Source organism: Nasonia vitripennis, unplaced genomic scaffold (assembly GCF_009193385.2).
Source record: "Nasonia vitripennis strain AsymCx unplaced genomic scaffold, Nvit_psr_1.1 unplaced0086, whole genome shotgun sequence".
Classification (NCBI taxonomy): domain Eukaryota; kingdom Metazoa; phylum Arthropoda; class Insecta; order Hymenoptera; family Pteromalidae; genus Nasonia; species Nasonia vitripennis.
This window is the reverse complement of record NW_022279865.1, coordinates 41,046-50,000: the sequence shown is the minus strand read 5'-3', so window position 1 is coordinate 50,000 and position 8,955 is coordinate 41,046.

Below are 8,955 nucleotides of genomic sequence, written 5' to 3'. Positions count from 1 at the left end.
CGAATGAGTGATACGCGAGCACAAATGAGTGATGTGCGAGCAAGAATGAGCAATGTGCGAGCACGAATGAGTGATGTGCGAGCACGAATGAGCAATGTGCGAGCTCAAATGAGTGATGTGCGAGCACGAATGAGCAATGTGCGAGCACAAATGAGTGATGTGCGAGCGTCAATGAGTGATGTGCGAGCGTCAATGAGTGATGTGCGAGCGTCAATGAGTAATATGCGAGCGTCAATGAGTAATGTGCGAGCACGAATGAGTGATGTGCGAGCACGAATGAGTGATACGCGAGCACAAATGAGTGATGTGCGAGCGTCAATGAGTGATGTGCGAGCACGAATGAGTAATATGCGAGCGTCAATGAGTGATGTGCGAGCGTCTATGAGTGATGTGCGAACACGAATGAGTGATACGCGAGAGTCAATGAGTGATGTGCGAGCGTCAATGAGTAATGTGCGAGCACGAATGAGTGATGTGCGAGCACGAATGAGTGATACGCGAGCACAAATGAGTGATGTGCGAGCGTCAATGAGTGATGTGCGAGCACGAATGAGTGATGTGCGAGCACGAATGAGCAATGTGCGAGCTCAAATGAGTGATGTGCGAGCACGAATGAGTATACCGAAATCTCAGGGTTCACCCAACTGCCCTGGCAGAAATGCGACCCTCCCGGGGCTCTTCCGTTCGGAAGATGGTAGATAGGGACAGATCGTCTCTTTGTTTTAACGTGCAGTACCTGCCTTTCGGCCCACCCACACGGCCCCCCACGGGGCGAGGGGCCGAGATACGCTCGGCCAACGCATCGCGGAATAGCTTTGAGACCAATTAGACGGCAATGCCGAAACATTGCCAACCAATTAGGCCCTCTACTAAGCCGCGACTACCGATTCCTCCGCAGGTTGGTAAGACCTTTGGAGACCCTCGGTTGGGGCCGGGACCCATCCAATCCCTAACGGTTTAAGCAGGCCGCTCCCCGAGTTGAGACCGCAACTCACACGTCGAGGCTGGCAGAGGGTTCCAGTCTCCGATGGTGCAGAGCACCCAAGGAGTCTTTCACCCAGTGCCAATCCCTAACCCCAAGCGATGTGGGCTTTCAACCACTGCCACCACGAATCCAAACCCAAGTGACCGGGCGAGGGAGGCAATTCTCCCCCAGCGGGCACCCCGGTCGCCCATGGTACCGTTTTAACCCTGGTGAGGGTTCCAGTTGGGATCTTACCATCCCGCCTCTGGAAGGGCTGCTCAGGTCCGTGGGTTCGCAAAACCCAGAGATGCCTCTCTTGGTCCTCCAACGAGTCCGGCACAGGCCAGCCTCGATTAGAAGAGCAAGAGTGGGATCCCCCTGCGGGGAGCCGACCAGCGAGCAGCTGGCCAGCCAACACGCACACATTCATTCCCACACTCATCTAACACACACTCCACACGCTCTCACACACGCAATTACCCTACCCCCAACCCACAACTTCCCTTACCCTACCCCCTACCCTTTACCCCTTATACCTACCCTCTACCCCCCTCACCCCCTCACCGATTACCCTAATCCTAATCTAACTTTCCTCATTCTCTCTCATTCTCTGTACAATCAACTCACGCATTCTGAATGCGCGCTCGACAAAGGCACACAGACACTCATACTTCGCACGGTCAAGAAGCACTCCGCTCACATCCCATCCTACCTCAGTTCTCCTGACTCCGATGGAGTCAAGATCCCTGAAGGCCGCATACATGTCACATTCACACAGCACATGTATCCAGTCCTCTCTCTCTGTTCCACACGCGCAGGCCGGGGAGTTGCTCAGGTTTCTCGAGAAGAGAAACGAGTTCATGCTCCCATGGCCCGTCAGAACGTAGCAGACCCTCAGGCTCGGCTCGAAATATTTCATCGAGCGGCCGGAGAATCCCACGTCCCGTATCCATTCATACGTCACACGCCCGTTACTCGTGGCTTCCCAACGGTCCTGCCAAGCTGCAAGGGCACGTTGGTCCACCAGTTCACGGCATTCATGCAACGACAATTCATACAGGTCCTCGTCAGTCACCAGGTCACTCTCATTCATGGGCAGGCCCTTTCGCACTTTGTGCAAATTCGCCCGCCTAAAACACTCAATGTCCCACGGAAGCGACCCAAATAAGATTTGCATCGCCTCCGTTGAGACAGTTCTACACACACGCGTGCACGCATATAACACCACTCTCTGGCAGCTGACGAGTTCCTCACTCAGTCTCCGAGAACCACGCAACTTTCTTTTATGCAGCTGTTCGTACCAAACACTCGCTCCATACATAACAGCCGGCAGAAAGAGGCCTTTCACCACCATACTCACTACGCCCCGCTTGAGTCCCCAGCTCTTTCTGAGGACTCCCCTGAGGCGCATGATCACCGTAGTGACCCTCCTTTTCATTCCATCGATATGGACCGAAAAGTCCATACCGATGCCCACATTCACACCCAGGTACTTCACGCGGTCCACACACCTAATCCTCTTATCATCCATCCCATTCGTTGACACATGCACAACCCGATTCAACATATTCAAACTACCTTTCAGCATCATGCACACTGTCTTGGAGTCAGACACTTCCACACCAATATTCGTACCGTACCTGTATACCACACTCAGTGCCTCAGACGCCGACTGCTCAAGTTCATTCCTCCTGTTGCCCTGAACTAGTAGCAGGAGATCATCAGCATACGCGACGACCTCCACCCCCAGTTCGGACAACTCATTCAACAAGTCGTTCATTCCGAGATTCCACACAGGAGGTCCTGATATGGATCCCTGCGGGCAACCTCTTCGGGCACGTTTCTCTACTACATCCATACCATTATACATACAGACACTCCTATCGCTAAAATAGGAGTGCCACACACGCAGTTCCTCATATGTACAGCCAGCCTCTCTCAACTTCTGTAGAGCTACTCTCCACAGTAAGTTGTCGAACGCACCCTTGAAATCAACAAAGATTCCAAGAACATACTCACTCTCAGCCTCCCTTACATTCTCTTTCGCTCTCGCCCAGGCATCCTCCGTACACTTCCCACGCATAAAGCCATACTGACGTGCATTCCATTTACCCTCCATGTGCCTCATCAAACGCGCAACCATCATTCGCTCCATGACCTTGCCCGGGCTACCCAACAAGCTAATAGGCCTGTAGGACCTAGACTCGGCCACATCCTTGTCGGCTCCTTTCAGGAGAACGACCACTCTGGCCTCCTTCCACCTGTGTGGAAAGAGTCCCTCACTCAGACACGTGTCAAACAGCCCCTTAAGAAACAGGGGGGCTGCTCTCCACACCTGGCGCAACATCTCATTCGTCAACCCATCCATTCCAGGAGCCTTGCGCATTTTCATGCCCAAGACTGCCTCGTCTAGCTCACCCATGCAGAATTCATACATATCCATCTGGACTCCATGCACCTCCTCCGCAGGAATTCCATCGTCTGCGGGGAAGAACTCGTCCAGAAGCACTCTTGCACTCTCCATCCACGTCTTCGTACATCCATTCGCCGTCCGCAGCCCAGCCAAGCTTTCAGGGTTTAACTTCCCCATGCAGAATGTCGAGATGACACCCCATGGGTCAGTTTCCCCCTTCCGCTCCACCGTGCCATGCCAGTTACTCTCTTTTGCATCCTTCATCATTCGCCTATATTCTCTTTCACACTCCTTCCACTCTCGCCATCTCGTACGATCCGGGTCACCCGTTCTTGATCTTTCACTCTGATACGCTCTCCGCCATTCACGCACCTTTCGCTTCTTCTCGCTTAAACTTTCATTCCACCACACAACACTCTTACGCTTAGGAGCCGGTCGTGAAACGACCTTCTCCATGCAAACCTCATTCGCCTCAGTCATCCACTTGTACAGGAGCGTTAACTTTTCCTCTGCCCCTAACACAGAGTACTCGTCGTACCCATAGTCGCTGGCAAAGGTCTCGATAAGGCCCCGGTACAGCAGCCAATTGCACTTCCTTGCATTCCACTTATGCATCCTCTCGCCATTTACATCCACATTTTCTCCCGTAGACATCGTGATCACAATAGGATTATGATCACTAATGCCCCAGTCATCCTTCAACATCCATTCAAACTGACACTCACTACCCTTGTAGAGAGTGACATCAATGTCACTCTCCCCTCTGGCTCCACTGAAGGTGTAAGCCAGGGTAGGGACATTTAAAACATCCATTTCCGCTTGCACAACCCAGTCACCCAACACAGCACCCCGACGCACCGCTTGCCACGCCCGAACCATGGACTTACTATGCCAAAGCTCGGACGCAGCATTCGCATCCATTCCAACAAGCAACCGACGTCCATTCCTAGTGCCGACCACTCTGTCAAGGTAGTCAACACATTCTTGCATACTGCCATTCGGTCTACAGTAGAGAGAGACAACAAGTATCTCCCCCACCGGGCCTTTCACCCAGACGCATACGGCGTCCTCATGCGCTCCCTCATTTAGTAACATGCATTCATACCTTTTCCCAAACACTACTACAGCCGCTTCTCCAGACTTACTGAGATACATTCTGGATCCCGCTGGTAAACCACAAACCCTATCCTTATAAACATACGGCTCTTGGAATAGGCATATCTCTATGCCGTCCTCAAGCGCGCAGTTCGCAATATCGCACATCGCAGCGTAGGACTTTTGACAATTTACCTGCAAGATCCGCACATTTACACCCACATCTGTTCCATTCATTTGAGACTCAGCCATTGTTCACGAATCGAGAGCGCAACAACCGCAGTTTCCAAGCATACATCGGGCACCGCGGCGATCTCGCCAAATGCTCCGAAGGAAGCTTTCTTGCTCTGCAATTGCTGCAGTCCTCCGCAGCCTTACACTCATTCATCCTGTGCCCACTCTTGCCACATTTGTAGCACAGAGGCTCACTCTTACATTCCCTGGCACGATGGTCGTAGCCCTGGCAGCGGAAACAGCACATCACCCTTTCATACGAACAGCATCTAAAGCTGTTCCATCCAACAAACACTCTACCATCTTGCAACAGCCTATCACGCCATGGCAGAGGTAACTCGACAATCACATTGCCGAGTCGCTGCCCATCCTCTCTCCTGACGATCTTCACACGCTTCGTGAATTCATTCACACTAACATGCTCACGCAAACTTTTCTCGTACATACCCCTAAGGAGATGCTCATTCGTCATCTCATTCGGGACACTGTACACAATCACTCGAGGATCCATCACTTTGGGCTCCACAGCACGGAGTCCCGCCTCGACGAGTCCGGCACACCGGGAGAGAGCCTTTCTCTCTCCATCGCTAGCCGTCTCCACCACGACCCCACCACCACGAGCAGGTCTGATGGTCCTCACCCTAACATTCACGTCCTCACTCGTGCTCTCAATCATTCTTCTTCGCACCTCGTCGCACGTGAGCTGCTCCTTTGCGCCACGCACAACAAGCGCGAAGCTGGGCTTAGGCCCCACATTCGCTCCCAAACCCCTACTACCAGGAACAACCTCAGCCGCTGCTGGAGGTGACCGTGACGACGCCGCTACCCTCATCTTTACGACATTCATCCCTTCATCCACTCTTCGGACAGTCTCACACACATTCGCTAACTCAGCCTTCATACACTTGTGAGCAGTAAGCTCACCACGCAACTTCGCATTCTCTAACATCAAGCGCTGCACCAGCCCTTCGTATTTCGAGGCATGGTCGAGCACACTACTGGCCTGCCACTTCGTGAACTTGTTGGCATCTGAAAGCAGATGCCCACGAAGTCCGTCAGTGACTGCACGCAGCTCGCCGACCATTACCTCCGAAACCTCAGCGCTCTCATTCACACCCACACTCTTACCATCCACAGGCACCTCGGCGTCAACCACCTCGCGCTTGATGCGCTTAGGCGGCTGCCGCAAATTCTCACACACCACAAAGAGCTCGCCCCTCGCCCCCTTGAACCTATCCTGGCCCACCGCATTCCTCTTTACCGTCCTCTTGCCATTCGCACACTCATTCATACTCGCACACACTTCCATACCAACATCCATACTCTCCGTCTCTATAATCCTGCTCACATCATTTTCACTCCTACTGACACTCACTTTCTTGCTTACACCTTGATTTCCATCCACACTACAATTCACACTCTTGTCAACCCTATCATTCCTATTATCATTCTCACTCGCACTCACATTTTCGCGCCTCTTCCTCTTCTCCTCGGCCTTTCGCTGCTTTCTCGCCGCCTTTGTCTCAACGAGCTCGAAATCCTTTGTGGGTTTCAGGCCCGATGGACTCCGGGAGCGTGAACGCTCGCGCAGGCTGTCAGCAGAGTATACGGAGGAGCGCGTGTCCTCACTATCTCCACCCCCGCCCTTGGAATCCTTCCTCAGGAAGTCCTCCCTACTACCTCCTGCCCCCTTACTACGCGTCATTTTCCGAAGCTTTGTTTTAATTGAATCCATCTGTTTCGTACGTCCCCTCCCCCAAGCAGACCCGGGGCACCCGCACCGAGCACCATCTCTACGATGGTACCCAGCGCATAGCTCACCGTGTCCACCATAAGGAAGGGACTTCTCTATTCGGGACGAGACAACGGTCACTCGAAGCAGTGCGCCCTTACCTCGAGAAGGCAACGCAACCCGAACAAGCCGCCACAGCCAGCCGGGGGTTGGTGGGCTCGCGACTCCTCTCCAAGAGCCATGCATCCCATAGCCGCCCACCTAAGCGTAGGATTGGGGGGTTTTATAGAGGACCCCACCTCGCGGACGGGCGGTTAAGCCAAGCCCCCGCTCCCCACACCGCCAACGTACCAACGCCACGCCCTGCGAAGGTTGTTGAAGACGGTGCAAGGTTTACGGGCCAAGCGACGGCGCTCATCGCTTGGGACTAGGAACCCCGGGGTTGTCAAGCCCGGTGGCTTCGGATCCGGCGCTCCGGTTCGCGTTCCCACACTTCTCGGGGTCTCCTTTCCGCTTTCGCGGATCGGTTCCTGAGAGTGGGGTCGGCTAGCCAAAGCACCGGATCCTCCACCACTTCCTGGGTTTGGATCACTTTAGCGGAACAGGAATTCGCTTTCGCAAACTCCTGAACTCGGGCCCCCTCGGCGCGACAAGCCAGTGATCGTGAGGGGGGGTAGATAGGGACAGTGGGAATCTCGTTAATGCATGCGAGCAATCTTCGTATAGATAGCTAAACGTTTCAGTTTACTGATTTAATCATTTTCTGCTCCCGCCGTTCGCACCGATCCCTATGTAATAATATTTCGCGCCTGACGTGATCACATTTCGTCGTAGATAGTGACAGTTATAATGTAGATTTATATAGCAAGAATGAGAGATATGCGAGCACGAATGAGTGATGTGCGAGCACGAATGAGCAATGTGCGAGCTCAAATGAGTGATGTGCGAGCACGAATGAGTGATGTGCGAGCGTCAATGAGTAATATGCGAGCGTCAATGAGTAATGTGCGAGCACGAATGAGTGATGTGCGAGCACGAATGAGTGATACGCGAGCGTCAATGAGTGATGTGCGAGCGTCTATGAGTGATGTGCGAACACGAATGAGTGATACGCGAGCGTCAATGAGTGATGTGCGAGCGTCAATGAGTGATGTGCGAGAACGAATGAGTGATGTGCGAGCACGAATGAGTAATATGCGAGCGTCAATGAGTAATGTGCGAGCGTCAATGAGTGATGTGCGAGCGTCAATGAGTAATGTGCGAGCACGAATGAGTGATACGCGAGCACAAATGAGTGATGTGCGAGCAAGAATGAGCAATGTGCGAGCACGAATGAGTGATGTGCGAGCACGAATGAGCAATGTGCGAGCTCAAATGAGTGATGTGCGAGCACGAATGAGCAATGTGCGAGCACAAATGAGTGATGTGCGAGCGTCAATGAGTGATGTGCGAGCGTCAATGAGTGATGTGCGAGCGTCAATGAGTAATATGCGAGCGTCAATGAGTAATGTGCGAGCACGAATGAGTGATGTGCGAGCACGAATGAGTGATACGCGAGCACAAATGAGTGATGTGCGAGCGTCAATGAGTGATGTGCGAGCACGAATGAGTAATATGCGAGCGTCAATGAGTGATGTGCGAGCGTCTATGAGTGATGTGCGAACACGAATGAGTGATACGCGAGAGTCAATGAGTGATGTGCGAGCGTCAATGAGTAATGTGCGAGCACGAATGAGTGATGTGCGAGCACGAATGAGTGATACGCGAGCACAAATGAGTGATGTGCGAGCGTCAATGAGTGATGTGCGAGCACGAATGAGTGATGTGCGAGCACGAATGAGCAATGTGCGAGCTCAAATGAGTGATGTGCGAGCACGAATGAGTATACCGAAATCTCAGGGTTCACCCAACTGCCCTGGCAGAAATGCGACCCTCCCGGGGCTCTTCCGTTCGGAAGATGGTAGATAGGGACAGATCGTCTCTTTGTTTTAACGTGCAGTACCTGCCTTTCGGCCCACCCACACGGCCCCCCACGGGGCGAGGGGCCGAGATACGCTCGGCCAACGCATCGCGGAATAGCTTTGAGACCAATTAGACGGCAATGCCGAAACATTGCCAACCAATTAGGCTCTCTACTAACCCGCGACTACCGATTCCTCCGCAGGTTGGTAAGACCTTTGGAGACCCTCGGTTGGGGCCGGGACCCATCCAATCCCTAACGGTTTAAGCAGGCCGCTCCCCGAGTTGAGACCGCAACTCACACGTCGAGGCTGGCAGAGGGTTCCAGTCTCCGATGGTGCAGAGCACCCAAGGAGTCTTTCACCCAGTGCCAAACCCTAACCCCAAGCGATGTGGGCTTTCAACCACTGCCACCACGAATCCAAACCCAAGTGACCGGGCGAGGGAGGCAATTCTCCCCCAGCGGGCACCCCGGTCGCCCATGGTACCGTTTTAACCCTGGTGAGGGTTCCAGTTGGGATCTTACCATCCCGCCTCTGGAAGGGCTGCTCAGGTCCG